Here is a 21,411-nt window from a genome sequence, read left to right on the forward strand (position 1 = left end):
CCCTTATCACACAATATCATAAAAGAGCTCTTCCTTTCTCCATTATCTGGAATAATAATTCTTTGTAATAATTATTATCAAGCATAATCACATATATTTCCTCAGACTTTAACAAGTTATATCCCTAGAAACATCTTGCTTAATATTTGATTTAGTCCCTAAGCTGTTTTACTTTAATGACATCCTTTTTGGTTTGTGATAAATGTTTCATGTGAATTTGGAACACTAGAAATGGCTCTCCTACCTGCTACTTGGCTCCTTCGTTTATCTGATGCTCCATCATCCTTTGGACAAAAGTAGGATGAAAGGTTCAAAATATCAGTTTTCTCAGTCCTCTCCATGTCATGGGATTCTTCTCACCCACATCCTGACACACTACTCCCTCCCTTCTTGTAGGCTATCCTTTTTTTTTTCTTTTTCAAAACTTGTTATCATTTCTAGCAATACTTCATTGTACTTGATCATTAAGAGTAGAAAAGCTTTTTTCCCCAGACTTTCTACCTTTTTCTATATTAAGATTAATTCTTTAACTGGTCATTTTCTGCATATCATTGAGCTTACCAGAAATGAAATATTTACTCCATAGTCACTTCTGTTGGTGGCCTTTACCGCTAATGTTTTGTTTGTTTGTTTATTTGTTTTGTTTTATTATGTCTGAGGCCACATTTGAACTCAAGTCCTCCTGACTTCAGGGATGGTGCTCTATCCACTGCACCACCTAGCTGCCCCTTTTACAGCTAATGCCTTGCCAAATCTGTTCACCTCCTTGAAGCTCCAGAGACATTATGTCCTTTTAAGAGACTTGCTACCTCTTCCCAAGATGCACTGACCATTTTCCCAGATACCTCTAATTGGGAACTTGAAAATTCCTGCACAAGTCTCAACGTGAGAAGTAGCTTTCTACCACTGTTGTCCATAAGAATTCCAAGCAGAAATCAGTCATCAAACATTTCTGTCCTCTATTGATACTCTCCTTGTTGAGAAATTTCCAAATTCTTTTCCTGTCTAGTCTTAGGATCCTGGTGCAACTGAATAATCCCTCTATGTTGATAACCCCTTTGCCTGAGCACTTAAATACATTTTCACAATTATAAAATGATACATATTTGCGCTAAAAATGTGCCTTAGAAGTCTTTTTAGTAATCCATCTCAGATGGTTAATACATAGAGTGGCCATATGGCAGAACATAGCTTGTTCATTCTTCATTCACCTAATAATGATTTCTTAATAGTTATATTAAGGCATTGTGAATAGGGAATAGGTCTTGAAGGAAAAATACAATGGATTCAAATTCTACCATTTTGACATAGTGGTTTTGTAAATCCAAGCAAGCAATTTAATCCTTCATAGATGGCTAATAACACAAAACAGTTGACAATCTGCTAAGTAAATAAACACAAACACATACACACTTGCTTTTGCACACGTGTGCATATTTAGTATATATGTATGTTTATATGATTATTTGTTCTTTATTTTGTATATTATACACATGTAGGCAAAGATTTATAAATACATATTTACATATATACGTGTGTATCTTTCTGAATGTATTTATTTGTATAATCTTTACTTTGTAATTATTTTGTATGTATACACAAAAATACATATATACATATATATGTATATATACACATACATACACACTAGTTCTTAACTAGATCTAATTCTGTACAAAATAATAAAGTAAAAGCATGGATTAATGTGATAGTGAAAATAGGTTAAATTGAATATATGTCTTTTTGAGTAGGTTAAATATGAATATATGAGATTTAGTTTTGTCTTGGATAGAAAAAAATATTTGGAGAATGGAACATGAGGATTGATTAATTAAAATATTAACCTGTTATGAAGCTTTCTTTCACTGGTGTGGAAAGTAGTAATATATAATTAAAACACAAACACCAATACATGAAATTCATATGAAAAATATAATTTGTGAAGCTTTGCTACAATATGTTTTTTGGACCTGAAAAGCACCTATGATTCAAATTGAATTAGGCTATAGATAAAGTTGTCAAGAGTTTGTGGATAGAAAGAGGTCTTCTAAAATTATTTGATATATGTCAGTGATTTATTTGCATTAACCTTTTGATTAGCAGGCTGCTTCACAATGACAGGGCACAATCTTTCTAGTAGATATCACATAGTAAGAACAATCTGACATAACAATGAATATGGAATTTACATGTAGTTTGTTGAGAAAAGACTACATTTGTTTCACCTTTTTCAACATACTGCCCACAGATGGAGTATAATACTGCTACATTCAGTACAAATGGTATGACTGGTTAGGTCATAAGAAGAGATCCAGAGACTGCTCTGTTTCCTATGACATAGCTCTAGCTCTTCTCCATGGACAATAATGTTCCTTGTGTACAGACCTCTACAATCCCTAGAAGAAAAAGGCTGATGAGTTGCAAACCAGTATGTATTTTTTTCTTTTCAGGCTTTCCTGGGAAGAGAAGCTAAAAACAAAAACAAAACCAAAATATGATGTACCCTCCTCTCCAGAGGGTATTCAATATATATCTATTATTTCTACTACCTTTCGCCACATCCGCGAGCAATGCGGCTTTGTGGATCTTCCCGGAGTCCTTGCTCCGGATCAGGTATCCTTTGGTGGGTATGGTGTTTGGACTCCCAAGTCACTAGGCAGCTTGATGAAGTGCTGAAGTGAAAAATCTTCTTCATCCTGGAGGCAAGCTTCAGGGCTAGTCTGGAGAACTCGCGGGGGGAATCGTCTCTTGGGCCCCTTCACCTGCTCGGAAGGGGAATTAAAAGGGGAAATGTCAGTAGGCTGAGGCCGCAGGTTTCGAGACCTGTGAGCCCGCAGCAGTTATAACTGATTCAGCCCTAGAGCGGCCTGCAACCCTGGCAATGGCGGGAGGGGAACTGAACCGCGCGTGCGTTTGTCAGGTCCGTGGCTCATGCGGATGCGAAAAAATGGTCAAGTCACGCCCTGGTGCTGCAGGATCCGTTAGCTCGCAGCTGCAAGAGGCCAAAGCTCCAGGTCTTGCGTTCGACTGTCGGGAGCTACTCTGTTGCTTGCTTTGACGGGCCCAGCACTTCCTTTGCGAGGCTCGGTGGTTTCTCCTATAAAATGAAGGCGTTCTATTAGATAGATAATCTCTCAAATATCGTGCAGCCCCTAACAGTTCTGTGAAGTTGAAGGAAGCACCCAGCCTGAAAAGGAGGATCCTTGGGCCCGGGTTCGACAAATGCAGTCTAGGTTCCTCTTCTGATTCTTCCTTCCCGGTTACTGCCGTCAAGAGTGTCTGGGAAGGAGTGGTACGGGACAGAGAGCCTGCCACATGCAGGGGAGAGCTGTTCTCAACCAGGCAGCCCTGGCTTCAAACCCATCCTATAAGAATTTAAATTGCCTTATTCATGCTGTTATTAGTGGAGGGGCAGAAGAAAGAAGGGGATTACGGTAGTTCGGGGGAGAAAAGTTTTAGTTGGAAGGTTTAAATATACCCTAAGACTACAGAGGGTATATAGAGAATAATGGTCCCATTCAACTCTGGGCTGATAAGCCCCTGTCCAGAGTATTGTGTTTTTTAAGGATGTTACATTCTAGGAGGGCGTTTGAAGAATTCAGAGACAAGAGATATGGATAAGAGAAAACTAAAGGAAGATATGACAGCGATTTTCAAATATCCTACAGAGATACTTTGATTCTCAGTATTGGTTTATGTCCTCCTGTTGCATGCTTCCATTGGGAGTGATCATTAAAATCTGCTTTGTTTTAAAGTTACATATAATGAATAGAAGCTAGGCGTATTTTGTTTTACTGACTTGTGTTCAACCCCCAAATTGTAAGGACATTTCTGCAAAGGGAAACACTACTGGTTATTATCTAGCTGGTCTTGGCCTTTCCCCCCTCTTGCTGTCCCTCTCCCTGCTCTCCTTCCCCTCCTCTCTACCGTCCATTTATGATGTGAAATGTATTCTCTGCACCATCAACCCACTTTTGTTTTTTCAGCTCCTGCTGAAATCTGAAGTCCTCCTCACTGAATCTGCAAAAACTGAAATATTGCATACCCATCCTGAAGAATCGCTGTTGCTTGTTGTTTTTCTCCTTGCTCTGCTTCTTCTCTTCTCCCTTCCTCCCTCCTCATCTCCATATCCTTGTTCCCTTCTCTTTCCCCTCTTTTTCATTTTCCCCTTTTCCCTTCTGTTTCCCCCTCCCCTTTTCCCCTCTTTTTCTTCTCCTCTTCCCTTTTCTACTCCTAATCCCCCTTTTCCCTTGCCTCCCATGTCTTTTCCCTCACCTCCTTTCCAACCAACCAAAACCAATCAAGACCTCATCCTGTAGGTCTTTTGTTCTCAGTGGGGATTATTTGTGAAACATTTTGTAAATTCATTGGTCAATACGTTGTTGGTTATACTTGTGATATGGCTCGTTAATTCAAGGGATAGATGTAAAATACCTGATGACTTCTTGTAGAACTTCAATACTGTCTCTGAATTGCATATGATGTTCTATAATATTTTCTAATATTTAGCACCATGATCTAGTATTGTGAATACATTTGGACAATGGCTTGGCTAGTTCAAAGCTCCACGGAGAAAATAATAGACTCCATTATTATATACATATTATACTGTGTATAAGTTGTGGACAGAAAGTAATGAATTATATAATTATTTGAAAAAACACATTTTTTTTAAAATTGGGGTGAAGGCCAAGGTATATGAAGACTAATTTCATATTAGTTAATATTTCAAATACAGAGGCAAATCATTAATCAAAATCTTGTGACTTACAGATATTTGACTGAAACTAGTATAAAATTTGTGGAAATTGAAAAACATTTTCATGAATTTTTAATGATGAAAATGGACAAATAATTCATCCAACAGTTATTATTATTGTTATAATTAACTCCCACATACCCAGTATCTTATGGTTCATATAACACTTTACATATGTTAATTCTATTTTTACTGCAAATTTACAAGAAATAGGCACTTTAAATACAGTTGTCTCTCTTTCATGGCAAGGGACACAGCTATTAAATGAAAGGGGCTAGATTTGAACCCAGTTCAAATTTAGTAAAGCTATTCTTTTGAAGTTTTTTCCTTGGTTTTCCTACATGTGGGACATATTGGTATTGAGTGCCTTTTTCTCCAGCTGTTTTTGAGAAGATATTATGTCTGTATCTGATTGCATCTGCATATGTTAAATTTTCCCATTGCTTCTCAAGCTAGAACTTAGTATGGTTACAATTAATGCAAATACTGAATCTTGCAAATAGATTACATACATCATTGGATTTGCACTATATGGTGGAACTGGGCTAGAACCAATGACCATGTTTTACATAAGTATAAAAATTATGTCAATATGTGGGACAACTTTAGAGAAATCATTTATACTAATTAAGAGTTATCTGTATACCTACAGTACTGGCTGAAGAACAAATCGGGGGGAGGGCTCAAAGCCCTGCCCCTCTCCCCAAATGTTCTTTTGCTTTATGGCTTCCGATCCTAAGGACTCTTCAAAAAGCTTTATGGGGAAGTAGAGTAAGGGAATGGTGGAAAATTTATCTTTTTCCAAAGTCGCTAGGTCACTGAGTCAAAACCTCAGGATGGATAAGCCCAGGTGATGTTGTAAATTTCAGAATGTCATGAGGTCCTGGACTATGGTTGTTTCTTGAAGTGGTCAGTTGTGGTGGTAGCAGCAGACTGGAAAAAAGGAAGAGTTGGTCTTTGAGAAAAAGTCACCCCTGGAAAAGATCTGCCTTGGAAACACACACACACACACACACACACACACACACACACACACACACACACACACGGTGTTTGAACTTTGATCATGAAAAATGTGAAATCCTTAATTTGAACAATTGTCAAATTGATCTAATTATATGGGAAGACTTGCTTTAAAAGCCTCCTGGAACATAACTACAAGTTACAACTTGGCTATATGTTGAATTGACAAGTTATATTTAAGTTTTTCTTTTAATGCACATTCTAATTCCCTTGTGTTCATCGTTGTTTTCTATGTGGGAAGAAAATAAACTAACCTATTATCTAAGGGATGAGAAAGCATTTTTAGTTTATCTCCTTTGAAGGAAAACCTCGATCCCCTAAAACAACACTATGGTAAATAGCCATTTTCCCTTTGAAGCAGAGTGAGAGCAAGTAGAAAGAAGGGGAAGGATGTTCTAACAGCTTGCAAGTTCATTGCTTTCTTCTGTAATTTGAGTATTAGGCTTCTCCCAAAATTGAACTTTGGGAAAAGGCTGAAGGTAGATGAAGGGTAACAATGAGGTTAAGGTTCTTTGTGGCTTCTGGCAAGAGATATGTATCTAGTTATTGCACTTGCTGTGAGCACTTTTTGGGTAATTTTGGAATCCTTTGTTTTTGTAGGGCACTCAGTGGATTGAAGGGAATGGGAACTCAGACCTGTAGGATGGATCTTCTTCATGTGAGAGGATGATGATGATAGAAGGAGACTGAGCGCCAGTTACATTCTCTGATCTCTCTCCTCTTCCCTCTTGCCTCCAATTTATTTCATTCCAGTCCACAAGGAACATCTGTGTTAGCAAAGGCTCTTTAGCAACTCCATCAGGGGTGTTATGATTCACAACTGTGGAGGTTCTTGGAGAATTTACCTGCCCCCTCACATGTAGCCAAGACATTTACCTTCTGTTTACCTCACTTACCCCATCTATTAAATGAGGAGAACAATAGAATCCACTTCCCAGTATTGTTTGGAGGATCAAGTAAGAAAACATTCACAAAGTGGTTATCACAGGATCTTGCATGTAGTAAGCATGATGATGATGATGATGATGATAATTATTGGAGAGATTTTCTTGTAAAGTGAGGGGGGGGGCTTCCCAAATAGAGAGTCTAGTGTGGGCACAACTAGCTAGATTTCTCCTAGGTCCGCAAGATTTCCTTTGAGTTTCTTGTGTATTTCTTTCCTCTAGAACTGACCTTGGGAATATTGTAAGGTGCTAGAGATAATGGTTATTGTCCTTCATTTTCAAAGACCAAAATGACATTACTATGTTAGTGTCAAGTTAACATGTCTGATTGCGGCTGATCGGACCAATATGACCTTGGACTCCTGTACCACAGGTCAGAACACAAATAGTCTTTATGAACATTTGAGGTGGCTTCTCTAATTCTGTGCATCTCCCTCTTTCTTTGAGCTAATTCAATTCTGTTTATACAGCACAGCCCCTAGGTGCCTTCCCCACCATTAGGTTATCCCCCACCTAGATACCTCCCCCATTATGTCACTGTTCTTGTTATCCTATTAAAAAGCTTGCTATCCCAATACTCAGGGCTGAACTCTGAGATGATAATCTGTCCAGCCCTGGGACCAAACATGGGATCCATTGGTCTCAGTATCTCTCTCCATTTAATAAACTACTGAATCATTCTCTAACCTCTGTCTTGCTCAGTTTCTTTGGCATTACACCATATCATTATTTCTTTAGGTGTTACCAAGAACTTTGCTTGATTTGATTGATTTTTTAAAACTTCAAATCAAAACTTCTAGTAGGAACACTTCAATGTTATTATATATATATTTCTTAAATCTTATACCAGCATAAAGAAGTTCACAATTTTAGCGTGCACTAGTTAATAGTAATCATCTCATTTAATTTCAGAGTCAGAATTTCAATTTAAGCACAGCCCCAAAATTTAAGGTGGCAGAAAACTGCCTTTTTAATTCCCTCTATCCAATTCAACCTTCCTTCAGTTAAAGGTGAAGAGATAGAGGATGCTATCTTATTTAAGAAATTTTTGAAATTAGGACCCTGGAGGAGAGGGTCAGAGAATTTTAGACCCAGGTGTCTTTGTGGGGTTCGATTGAATAACTCATCCTTCATGCCACAAATTGGAGGAGCCATGTCAAAGATGTTGGAGAACAGATACAAACTCCAGAAGAATCCAGGCTATCCAGGGGTGCCAGCTTAGCCAGGATAAGCTTCTTTAAAGTGGAGAAGCTTGGAAAATCTCAGAGCTTTTTTTTCAGCTTCAGACCCTCAGAAAGTTTTTAATCATACAAATTAGGCCTACTTAAAAATACAATAGATTAACTCAAGTTAGTGATAGAGGGACAGAGCCAAACAATTTAATGATTAGTCTCAAAACTCCCATAATCTGTTAAAATGTTTGAGCAGTTCTATGTAACTTTAATTATTTCTCCAGACTTATATTGACCAGTTGTAAGTCCAAAAAAGTTCATTTTTTCTTTTTGATGTGGTAGTTAAAAATTTTTCATATCTTAAAACTAGTCCTTCCTCCCTCTAATTCAAAGTTAATTGCATAAATCCAATTTTGCACAAAATAAGCATTTCAAAATCCTAACTGGCCAGATCTTTAGGAGACAAAATTAGGAGACAAAAACACAGGCTCAGGGTTACTTAATCTAAATTAATAGAAAGGAGATGATACCATGTTTATTTCTTCTTGTCCTATAATTCTTAAAATCATTGAATGGGTTTTAATATTTAGGAACTGGGAAAAGAAAAATACAGTTCATAAATATTTGTCAGCTTTGTTGATCAGTGAAACAATGAGTAAAATGTTGCTGAGAATATTTCTTATAGAATAATTAGCCTATATATAAGTTTCAAAATAATCTGCTTATGTAAATCTCATTTAATCTTCTTTTAACCTGGTGGTGAGGGAGCTGGTATTATTATCTCCTTTTTACAGATCAAATAATTGATACTGAAAAAGGTTTGGTGATTTATCCAGGGTTACACATTTAGAGAATATTTGAGGTTGGATTTAAACTCCGGTCTTATTCATTGTCCAACCCTGTGTACCTTTGGCCACCTTGATAATTATCAACACTACTACTCACTATTCCTGAAAATGGTGATGAATGCTTATTATATTAGTTGAAAATCATAATAATGAAAGCACAATCATTTTAACAAACTTAAATGCAGATGCATTATTAGAAAAGGGTATTATTCTTCACAATTATACAAAGTCCATTTTATATAACTGAATGATGAATGCTGAGACATAAGAACTATGTAATTTGGAATCAGATTTAGAATATTATCATAATTTCTGCTTTGTAGATTTCACTTTGGATTTTAAGCATGTCCATAAAAATCTGTCACTGATTAAATCAGCTTTTAATGGAACAAGAAACAAATTAATTTCATTCATTACAGAAATAAAATTTAATGATGGCTGCAAGCAATAGTTGACATGAGTTGAGTTTTAGTTATTCCTCTGGACCTGATATTCAAACTTTCCCCCCAATTCTACTGTTTATCTCTAGCATTTAGAATGGTAGCCTGAAACATAGTAATTGCCTGAGAAATACTTGTCAGTTGACTCAATTGTTATTGGAATTTTCAACCAACACCTTCATTCTCTTTGAAATAACCTATGCCTCACGAGTTGCTGTGCTAGATATTATCCTGAAGGAATGGAGAGTATGGAAATTTTCAACTAAGCATAATAGTACCAAGCTTCAATCTCAGCACCACTCTTAATATTTCTCCTGGATTTGAATTCTTATTTGTTTCTCTTTTTCCAGATAGAGTAGGGATTGTATAAAAGATTAAGTCTCTTGTCTTGATTTTGTAACGCTATTATCTTTATGCTTTATCTATTAAGAGCAAAAGGTACAATAAATGAAGAGCTTTATTGTATTCTGCTTTTTTTTTTAGCCATTTTAAAGTTAATTGTCAGGGAAAAGAATGTCATGAAAATAAAATCTGTTATAAAAAATTAAAACAAAAAGAAATGATGTGATAATGGCAAGTCTAAAAGAAAACAAAAAGTCTGAAGAGACTTTTATCCATTGGTGCAAGATAAAAATCAACAGAATGAGAAGACTAGATTAAACAAAACATTTTTTCTCTTCACTTTGTTTTGTTTTTCTCTTAACAGGCATTAAGTTTCTTTCCTTACTTGTACTTCCCCCTATTTTATTTATTTATTATTATTATAGCTTTTTATTTACAAGATATATGGGTAATTTTTCAGCATTAACAATTGCAAAATCTTTTGTTCCAACTTTTCCCCTCCTTCTTTACCCCCTCCCCGAGATGGCAGGTTGACCAATACATGTTAAATATGTTAAAGTATAAGTTAAATACAATATATGTATACATGTCCATACAATTATTTTCCTGTACAAAAAGAATCAGACTTTGAAATAATGTACAATTAGCCTGAAGGAAATAAAAAATGCAAGCAGACAAAAATAGAGGGATTAGGAATTCTATGTAGTGGTTCATACTCATCTCCCAGAGTTCTTTCGCTGGGTGTAGCTGGTTCAACTCATTACTGCTCTATGGGAACTGATTGGATTCATCTCATTGTTGAAGAGGGCCACGTCCATCAAAATTGATCATCATAAAATGTTGTTGTTGAAGTATATAATGATCTCCTGGTTCTCCTTATTTCACTCAGCATCAGTTCATGTAAGTCTCTCCAGGCCTGTCCGAAATCATCTTGCTGGTCATTTCTTACAGAACAATAATACTCCATAATATTCATATAACACAATTTATTCAGCCATTCTCCAATTGAGGGGAATTCATTCAGTTTCTAGTTTCTGGCAACTACAAAGAGTGCTGCCACAAACATTCTTGCACATATAGGTCCCTTTGCCTTCTTTAAAATCTCTTTGGGATATAAGCCCAGTAGTAACACTGCTGGATCAAAGGGTATGCACAGTTTGATACATTTTTGAGCATACTTTCAAATCACTCTCCAGAGTGGCTGGATGTATTCACAATTCCACCAACAATGTATCGGTGTCCCAGTTTTCCAACATCCCCTCCAACATTCCGCATTATCTATCCCTTTCATTCTAGCCAATCTGACAGATATGTACTGATAGCTCAGATTTGTCTTAATTTGCATTTCTCTGATTAATAATGACTTGGAGCATCATTTCAGATGGCTACAAATAGTTTCAATTTCTTTGTCTCAGAATCATCTGTTCATATCCTTTGACTATTTGTCAATTGGAGAATGGCTTGATTTCTTATAAATCAGGGTCAAATCTCTATATATTTTGGAAATTAGGCCCTTATTTTGACTGTAAAAATGTTTTCCCAGTTTATTGCTTCCCTTCTAATCTTGCCTACATTAGTTTGGCTTGTACAAAAACTTTTCATTTTGATATAATCAAAATTTTCTATTTTGTGATCAGTAATGATCTCTAGTTCTTTGGTCATAAATTTCTTCCTGTTCCACAGGTCTGAGAGGTAAACTATGCTATATTCTTCTAATTTATTTATAATCTTATTCTTTATGCCTAGATCAAGGACCCATTTTGATCTTATCTTGGTGTACAGTCTTAAGTGTGGGTCAATGCCTAATTTCTGCCATACTAATTTCCATTTTCCAAGCAATTTTTGTCAAACAATGAGTTCTTATCCCCAAAGCTGGGATTTTTGAGTTTGTCAAACACTAGAGTATTAAAGTTATTGACTGTTTTGTCCTTTGAACCTAATCTATTCCACTGATCAACTAGTCTATTTCTTAGTCGATACTCAATGATTTGGGTAAGTGCTGCTTTTTAATTTTTTATTAATTCCCTTGAAATTCTTGACCTTTTTTTTTTTATATGAACTTTGTTATTTTTTATAGGTCATTAAAATAGTTTCTTGGGAGTCTGATTGGTATAGCACTAAATAAATAGATTAGTTTAGATAGTATAGTCATCTTTGTTATATTTGCTCTGCCTATCCAAGAGAACTTAATATTTTTCCAATTGGTTAAATCTGACTTTGTGTGGGAAGTTTGTAGTTTTGCTCATAAAGTTTCTGATTTTCCCTTGGCAGATTCCTAAATATTTTATACTATCAGTAGTTATTTTAAATGGAATTTCTCTTTGTAACTCTTACTGTTGGATTTTATTAGTGATAAATATAAATACTGATGACTTATGGAGATTTATTTTGTATCCTGCAACTTTGCTAAAGGTGTGGATTATTTCTAATAGCTTTTTAGTAGAATCTCTGGGGTTCTCTAAGTATACCATTATATCATCAGCAAAAAGTAATAATTTGGTTTCCTCATCACCTACTTTTGTAGAGATTTGTTTAATCTCTTTCTCAACTCTTTTTGCCAAAGCTAGCATTTCTAATACAATATTGAATAGTAATGGTGATACTAGGCAACCTTGTTTCACTCCTGATCTTAATGGTTGCAGTTTGTCCCTGTTACTACATATGATGCTTACTGCTGGTTTTAAATAGATGCTACTGATTATTTTAAGGAAAAGTCCATTTATTCCTATACTCTCAAGAGTTATTCATGAATGTTGGATTTTATCAAATGGTTTTTCTGCATCTATTGAGATGATCATATGATTTTTGTTAATTTGGTAATTAATATGGTCAATTATACTAATAGTTTTCCTAATATTGAATGAATCCTGCATTCCTGGTATAAATCCTACTTAATCGTGGTATATATTATCATGGGGATGATTTTTTGTAGTCTTTTTGCTAATATCTTATTTAAGATTTTAGCATCAATATTCATTAGGGACATTGGTCTATAATTTTCTTTCTCTGTTTTCAACCTTCCTGGTTTAGGTATCAGTAACATGTCTGTGTCATAAAAGGAATTTGGTAGGATTTCTTCATTCCCTGTTTCTTCAAATAGTTTATATAGCATTGGGATTAGTTTTTTAAATATTTGGTAGAATTCACATGTAAATACATCTGGTCTTGGGGATTTTTTTCTTAGGGAGTTGATAGTTTTATTTCTTTTTCTGAAATGGTACTATTTAAGCAATTTTCTTCCTCCTCTGTTAATCTGGGAAATCTATATTTTTGGATGTAATCATCCATTTCACTTAGAAATAGTTACTTAAGTTACTTTGCCCAACTTTATGCCAATAAATTTGATAACCTAAGTAACTCCTCATTATTGCTCTAATGTCTTCATTAGTGGAAAGTTCACCCTTTTCATTTTTAAGACTAACAATTTGATTTTCCTCTTTCCTTTTTCTAATCAGATTTACCAAAGGTTTGTGTATTTTAGGTTTTTTCATAAAACCAACTCAGTTTTATTTATTAATTCAATAGTTTTTAACTTTCAATATTAATTTCTCCTTTTAATTTTAGAATTTCAAGTTTAGTAATTGATTGGGGATTTTTAATTTGGTGTTTTTCTAGCTTTTTAAGTTGCAAGCACAGTTCATTGATTTTCTCTTTATTTTCTTCAAGTAAGTCACTAAGGATATAAAATTTCCCCTTGTTACTGCTTTGGTTGCATCACACAAATTTTGATATGGTGTCTCATCATTGTAATTATCTTGAGTGAAATTATTATGTCTATAATTTGCTGTTTCACCCAATCATTCATTAAGATGAGATTTAGTTTCCACTTGCTTTTTGGTCTATTTACCCCTAACTTTTTGTTGAATATAGTTTTTATTGCATCGTGATCTGAAAAGAAAGCATTTACTATTTCTGCCTTCCTGCATTTAATTTTGAGGTCTTGATATATGTCCTAATATATGGTTATTTTTTCTATAGGTTCCATAACTGCTGAGAAAAAAAGTATACTCCTTTCTGTCACCATTCAGTTTTCGCCAAAGATCTATCATACCTAATTTTTTTTAATATTCTATTTACCTTTTTAATTTTTGTTTTGTGGTTTGATTTATCTAATTCTAAGAGTGCGAGGTTGAGATCTTCCACTATTATAGTTTTGCTGTCTATTTCTTCTTTTAACTCTTTTAACTTCTCCTTTAGGAAGTTAGATGCTGTACCACTTGGTGCATATATGTTTAGTTTGATATTGCTTCATTGTCTATGTTACTCTTTAGCAAGATATAGTTTCCTTCCTTATCTCTTAATTAGATCAATGTTTGCTTTTGCTTGATCTGAGATAACAATGGCTACCCCTGCTTTTTTTTTAACTTCACCTGAAGCATAATAGATTCTGCTTTAGCCTTTTACCTTTTGCTTTGTATGTATCTCCCTGCTTTGAATGTGTTTTCTGTAAACAACAAATTGTAGGGTTCTGACTTTTGATCCACTCTGTAATCCACCTCCGCTGGAGAGTTTATCCCATTCCCATTTACGGTTAAAATTACTAATTCTGTATTTCCTGCCATCTTGTTATCCCCAGATTATGCTTTTCTTTTTCTTGCCCCTCCTTACCCCCCTTCCCAGTATTAAAACTTATGGGCACCACTTGCGTCACACAGCTCTCCCTCTTTAGGATCCTTCCCTCCCCGCTTTGAATCCCTTCTCCTTTCTCTTATTACTCTTTTCCATTTCCCTTTTCCTCTCCCACTTTTTAATGGGGTAACAAATATGTCAATTATTTTCTCTTTGAGCCACCTCTGATGAGAGTAAGATTCACACAATGTTCCTCCCCCTCTCTAAATTCCCTCAGATATAGTATAATAGTTTTCCTTTGCCTCTTTGTGGGATGTAGTTTTCCTTTGCCTCTTTGTGGGATGTAGTTTCCCTCTTTTTATCTCTCCTTTTCCCTTTTTCTGACACCATCCCCTTTACATTTCTACTTCCTTTTTATATCAGTAAAATCAAATTATACATGTATTCTTTATGTATATCCACAACTGAAATACAGGTCTGAAGAGTTCTTTTTACCTTTTTCTGCTTCTCTTGAGTCATATGGTTGGAGATCAAATTTTTTGTTTAGATCTGTTTTTTTTCCTTAGAAACAAATGGAATTCATCTGTTTCAATTACTGTCCTTCTTCTTCCCTGGAAGAAAATGCTCACCTTAGCTGAGTAGTTTATTCTTGGCTCCATTCCAATTTTTTTTCCTTTCAGAATATCAGATTCCAGGCCCTTTGATCCTTTAATGTGGAAGCAGCCAGATGTTGAGTGATCCTTATTGTGGCACCTTGGTATTTTGGATTTTTTTTTCTGGCCACTTGTAATATTTTTTCTTTAGTTTGATAGTTCTGAAATTTAGCCACAATATTCCTTGGAGTTTTTATTTTAGGGTCTTTTCCAGAAAGCATTTGATTAATTCTTTCAATGCCTATTTTGCCTTCTGATTATATTACTTCTGAGCAGTTCTCTTTGATCATTTCCTGTAAAATAGTATCTAGGCTCTTTTTTTTTTCATCATAATTTTTGGGAAGTCCAGTGATTCTCAGATTATCTCTCCTAGATCTATTTTCCAGGTCTGTTTTTTTTTTCCAAGTAGATATTTAACATTTTTTCCTAATTTTTCTTTTTTTTTTTTTTTTTTTTTTGGTTTTGCTTGACTGATTCTTGATGTCTCAATGAATCATTCATTTCTATTTGTTCAGTTCTGATTTTAAATGAGTCATTTTCTTCATTAGCAGTTTTTTTACTTCTTTTTGTATATGTCCAATTGAGTTTTTTTTTAAATGAGGTGTTTTGCTCTATGGAATTTTTTTCCATTTCACTATTTTTTTAACTGATTATTTTCTTTTTCCAATTCACAAATCCTTCTTTCTTGGGAATTCTTTGTCTTTTCCAATTCACAAATCCTACTTTCTTGGGAGTTCTTTTATCTTTTCCAATTCACAAATCCTGCTTTTCTGGGAGTTCTTTACCTTTTCCAATTCACATTTCAGGAAGTTATTCTCTTGTATAGCTTCTCTTTCCTTCCCCATTTTTCTTCAAGCTATCTTTTGAGATTTTTTTTTATTGTTCCTTCTAGGAAAGAGCCTTTTGTGTTGGGGACCAGGTTACATCCCCTTTTGGGGTATTGTCTATACACTGGTATTCTTCTCTTCAGGTTTGAAAACCTGCTCTCTGTATAGAAGCTATCGATTGTCCTTTTGATTTTTTACTCATTTTTTTTTAAACCTGTAGGGTCTGCCTTTAGGGTCTGCCTTCAGGGCAAGGAGGTTACCAGCTTTCTCTGCAAAGCAGGGATAGGTAGGTATATGGACAATAGCTGACCTGTTTATGGGCTGCAGAGAGTGGCTGAGCTGCGGGAGTGCTCTGGGAAAAGCTCCTCACCACAAGTGACTAGACCTGGGTATCACTGGACGAGCTGCGGAAGGACCCTGCAATGAGCCCCACTGTGAGGATTAGCCTTGGGGCTAGAGGCTGAGCAGCGAAAGTATCACTGCCCCCCACAAAAGCTGTTTTGGGTATTAGCAGTTGCCGTATCCCTCACAGCACCAGAAGTATCTCTGCCTGGGGAACATAGTAGCTGCAGAAAACCGCTGCAAAGCTGTGTTATGGTCTGTGCTGAGTCACTTCTGTTCCTGGGTGGGCACACCCAAATCCTGTCAGGCTCTGGCATCTACTTGTCCGCAACCAAGCAAAGCAGTAAGCTTATGGCAGAGAGCTCTCTGTAAACCTTCCAACCATGTAGACCACTCCCGCTCCCAGTTAGCTCTAAATGCTACCCTCTGGATCTATCCCTGCCTGAGCTGATCTATTCCTGCTGTTCAGGACAAACCTTTTCTGGCGATCTTCCAAATTATCTTCGGCTGGTGAGTTATTGCACTTCCAATCTTTGTGAATTTTACCAGTCAAGTGCTATTTTTGAGGCTGACTTTAATAATTGGTATTGAGGGTATGAGAGAGGCTCAGAAAGTCACGTGTGCATTTACCACCATCTTGGCTCCTCCCCCACTTCCCCCTATTTGAAAGAAAAAAATAAAACAAATTTATCAAAAATGTATAGTCAATCCAAACCAATTCCCACATTGTCTTTGCCCATAAATGTATATTTTTTTGTTGTGTTAAAAATTTGTGATAAAGAAAAACTGAGGCCCATGATTTTAAGCATGGCCAATTTATTGGCAAAGCTAATATTGCCAATAAAAAATTATCTATGGCTCCTTAGTAGCCAAAGATTAATCTTACATTCAGAATAGCTTTTTATGCAATTGATTACATAAGGTGCAATGATGCACTACACTAAATTAAAATTGTGATTGTTTTCAAGCAGAGTTGCATGGTAGATTTACATTTTATTAAAGCATGATGACTTGCTGGATTCCAGAGTCCTAAGAATTTATAGCAATGGGGATAAACAAGACTTGAACAACATCCTTTCAAAAGTCCCGTATCAGATACTAGTTGAGAAGAAACATCCAGTGCTAGGCAAAATATCTCCTGACCAGCTTGATTCACCTTCTGCCTGTTTTCCTTTCAAGAGTCTGAACCAGATTGTAGCCCTTCAAATTTGGGAATCAGAGACTCATACAATTAACTCCATATTGTATCCATAGATATGAATTCAGTGAGTTATGAAAACTCTTTAGCTGTTATTGTTTAATCTAAATTCCACATTTTTCTACATCTTTATTTCACCATCCATTAGTATCTTGCTTAGTTTGTCGTTTACACTCTGGAATCATGGTTGGTCATTGCACTGCAAGTATATAAAAATTATGTGTCCTTAAAATGCTGCTGTTATTGTAAAATTGTTTTCCTAGTCCTGCTTTCTTCACTCTACATAAGATGATATCATCTTCCCAAGTTTCTCTGAAAGCTTGTTTCATTACGTCTTAGGGCAGAATTGTATTCTCCTTTATTTATATACTATTGTTTGTTCACCTTTTATTCAACTGATGAATACATTGATTTCTTTGACCCCCTTGTCCCCCACTCCCCCAAAACGTGTTTCTAATATTTGCTATATCCATGGATCTGCTTACTCTTTCTTTGATCTCTTTCACACATAGGCTTTAAAAAGTATCACTGGGTGAAAGGTATAAATGATTTAAAGACTTTGGGATATATTTCTGAAAGTGCAATCCAAAATGGCTAGAGCAGCTCACAACTCAGTCAACAATATATTAATATAGCTGTTTCCAAAACATTTTCCCCTCCAGAAATTTTTTCCCTTTTTATCTTTTCCCATTTACTGTTATAAGCTACAACCTCAGACTTATTCCGATGAGCATTTCTCTAATGACTATGACTTAAGAGTATTTTTCACTTGACTGTTACTTGGTTAGTTTTTCATGGAAATATAATTCTTTTATTATGATTATATTATTTTATATGAGTTTTATTTTAATATTTTAAAATTAATTTTAATTTTTTATGATACTGGTGTTTATGAAGCATTTTTACATGTTTAAGGTTATGCATAAACATTCTTTTTATTTTATTTTTCTTGCAGAAGGTGAGTTTTTTTGTGTGTGATTATTTTTTATTTGAAAAAATAGAGTATGAAGGAACAGAAAAGAAATGCCAAACAAAGTAAAGTGAAACAAAAGAGAAACATTGTCATGTGCCCAGCTGACCATCAGGGAAGATTCAATATATATGAGTGGCTGAATAAATTATTGTATATGAATTATGGTAAATGAATATTATGGTATGGAATACGAATTATGGAATATTACTGTTTTGTAAGAAATGACCAACAGGATGATTTCAAAGAGGCCTGGAGAGACTTACCTGAATTGATGCTAAGTGAAATGAGCAGAGACAGGAGATCATTATACATGGTAACAACAGAATTATACAATGATCAATTCTGATGGATGTGGCTCTCTTCAACAATGAGATGATTCAAACCAGTTCCAATTGTTCAATAATGAAGAGTCAGCTACACCCAGAGAGAGAATTATGGGAAATGAGTGTGGACCACAACATAGCATTTTCCTCTCTTTCTCTCATTGTTTGCTACATTTTTGCTTTCCTTCTCAGGTTTGTTTTTCTTTCTTTCTAGATCCAATTTTTTTTGTGCAGCAAGGTAACTGTATAAATATATATTATGTATATGTATATGTGTGTGTGTGTGTGTGTTGGATTTAGCATATACTTTAACATATCTAACATGTATTGGACTACCTGCTATCTGGGAGATGGGGTGGGAAGAAAGAAGGGAAAAGTTAGAACAGAAGATTGTGCAAGGGTCAATGTTGAAAAATTACCCATGCATATGTTTTGTAAATAAAAAACTATAATAATAACAATTTTAAAAAATTTAAAAAATATTGTCCATGTTTCTGCATTCTTTATAATCTGGGCTGCATTGGTTCCATTTGTATAAATATGTTTTTAATGTAATGTAAAAAAAATAATCCATTTTGCATTTCATAATGTTGTTTTAAGACTTGTTTAGTCATAAGTTTCCCCTTCTCCAAAGATAAGATCAGTAAATTATCATTTGCTTTCTTAATTTGCTTATATTATTACTATCACCCTTTATACTTCACTCATGTACTTATTTTGATTTATATAACATTTTTGGTATAGGATTTGAGATGTAGGTCTTCGTTGAGTTTTTTTTTTTTTTTTGACATACTCTTTTCCAATGTTCTCAACAATTTTTGACAAAAAGTTCTTATCCCAGAAAGTTAGAGTCTTTGGGTTTTATCAAACAATGGATTACTATAGTCACTGAGTATTATGTCTTTTGTACCTAACCTTTTCTCTTGTTCTGCCATTCTATTTCTCAACCAGTACCAGGTGGTTTTGATGACTGCCACTTTGAGGTCTGCTAATGGTAGCCCTCCATCCTTTGTATTTTTTCCCATTAATTCAAATGATATTTTTTATTTCTGGATCAATTTTATTTTTATTTTTTTCTAGCCCTATACATTAAGTTTTAGACAACTTGATTCATAGGTCCATAAGTATTAAATTGGTCATTTTTATTATATTGACTTGTCCTGTCCAAGAAATACTGAAATTTTCCCAGTGGTTTAGATCTGACTTTATTTAAAAGGAGTTTGGTAATTGTGCTTATACTGTTTCTGGGTTTCTTTGCACAGGTAGATACTCAAGAATTTTATTTTGTTTAAATTTAATTTTAAATGCAATTTCTCTATCTCTTGCTGCTGGGATTTTTTGGCAACATGTAGAAATGATGATGATTTATTTGGGTTTATTTTATATCCTTCCAGTTGGCCAAGGTTGTAAATTATTTCAAGCAGTTTTTAGTTGATTCTCTAAATATACTATGGTATCATCTGTAAAGAGTGGTCATTTTCCTTCCTTATTGTCTTCTCTTATTCATTCTATTTCTTTTTTTTTTCTTATTGTTAGAGCCAACATTTCTGATACAAGACAAGATTAATTGCAATGAATTGTATTTTTGTGCTTTTCAGAAAACATATCTATGTTATTAAAAGAAGTTACTCCTCATATTCTTATTGAATTGGTATGCTCAAGGTCTAGTTTTGATGTCTGGCTTCATTCAGGATCAAGAGTAGCAGAAGTTATGTGAGAAAAGCATGAACTAATTTCTGTCTGCAGTTTTTCTCTGCTATTTATTTATTTATTTATTTTGGGAGACTTCCAGGCAAGAGCTAAAATGGTGCAGTGAAGCCAGGAATCTCTTTGAGCTCTTCCAGTTTTCTTTAAAAACCACATGAAAGCCAGCTTCTGATGAAATCCCTCTCCAATTCAAATTAGACTGGAAAAACAAGAAAAGTCAGTCTCACTGTATTCACTCCAGAACACAGATGTAGTCTGAGAAATCCAGTGAGAGAGTCTTAGGCAGCTTGAGACCTTCAATCTAACACTATATTGTAAACCATCCACTTTAGACTAAAGAACAGAGTATTAGATCAGTGTAATAGCTTAACCTCACAAAATAGTGACTAAGAATGCACTATTTGATGCAAATTTCTGGGAAAACTGGAAATTAGTATTGTAGAAACTAAGTTTTCACCAATATCTAACACCCTAGAACAACAACAACAACAACAAACAAAAAACTGAAATGTATTCACGATTTAGATAAAAAGGGTGATAGTATAAGCAAATGAGGAGAATAGGGAATAGTCAGATCTATGGAAGAAGATGAAATTTATGGCCAAAGAAAACACATTGTGAAATGCAAAAATAGATAATTTTGATTATTATTTATATGAAAAGGTGCTTCCAAATCATTATTGATCAGAGAAATGCAAATTAAGATAACTCTGAGATACCACTACACAACTGTCAGATTGACTAAGATGATAGGAAAATATAATTATGAATGTTAGAGGGGATGTGGGAAAACTGGGACATTGATACATTGTTGGTGGAATAGTAAACAGATCCAATCATTTTGGAGAGGAATTTGAAACTATGCTGAAAAAGTTATGCACAGTTTGATCCAGCAGTGTTACTACTGGGCTTATATCCCAAAGAGGTCTTGAAGAAAGGAAAAGTATCCAGGTGCAAAAATGTTTGAGGCAGCCCTTTTTGTAGTGGCTAGAAACTGGAAATTGAATGGATGCCCATCAATTTGAGAGTGGCTGAATACATTATGGTATATGAATGTTATAGAATATTATTGTTCTGTAAGAAATGACCAGCATGACTAATGCAGTTCTCGTGGGGTTTGGAAACAATCTGATCATTCTTGAGAGCAATTTGGAACTATGCCCAAAGAATTATCTTTTGTCCAGCAGTGTCTCTACTGGGTCTCTATTCCAAAGGGATCATAAAAGAGGGAAAAGCACCTGCTTGTGCAAAATAGTTGGTAACAGCTTTTTTTGTAGTTTTCTAGAAAACA

General features: G+C 34.9%; 1 long non-coding RNA gene across 1 annotated transcript; it reads right to left on the minus strand.

The window, feature by feature from the left end:
• Nucleotides 1–4,872: 4,872 nt before the first annotated feature.
• LOC127564433 (uncharacterized) lies at nt 4,873–20,387 on the minus strand. Its single transcript, XR_007954267.1, has 3 exons — nt 18,354–20,387; nt 16,396–16,578; nt 4,873–5,692 (listed from the first exon to the last, which is right to left on the minus strand). It is a non-coding gene; the product is annotated as an uncharacterized LOC127564433 (long non-coding RNA).
• Nucleotides 20,388–21,411: the final 1,024 nt, after the last annotated feature.

Source organism: Antechinus flavipes, chromosome 5 (assembly GCF_016432865.1).
Source record: "Antechinus flavipes isolate AdamAnt ecotype Samford, QLD, Australia chromosome 5, AdamAnt_v2, whole genome shotgun sequence".
Taxonomy (NCBI): domain Eukaryota; kingdom Metazoa; phylum Chordata; class Mammalia; order Dasyuromorphia; family Dasyuridae; genus Antechinus; species Antechinus flavipes.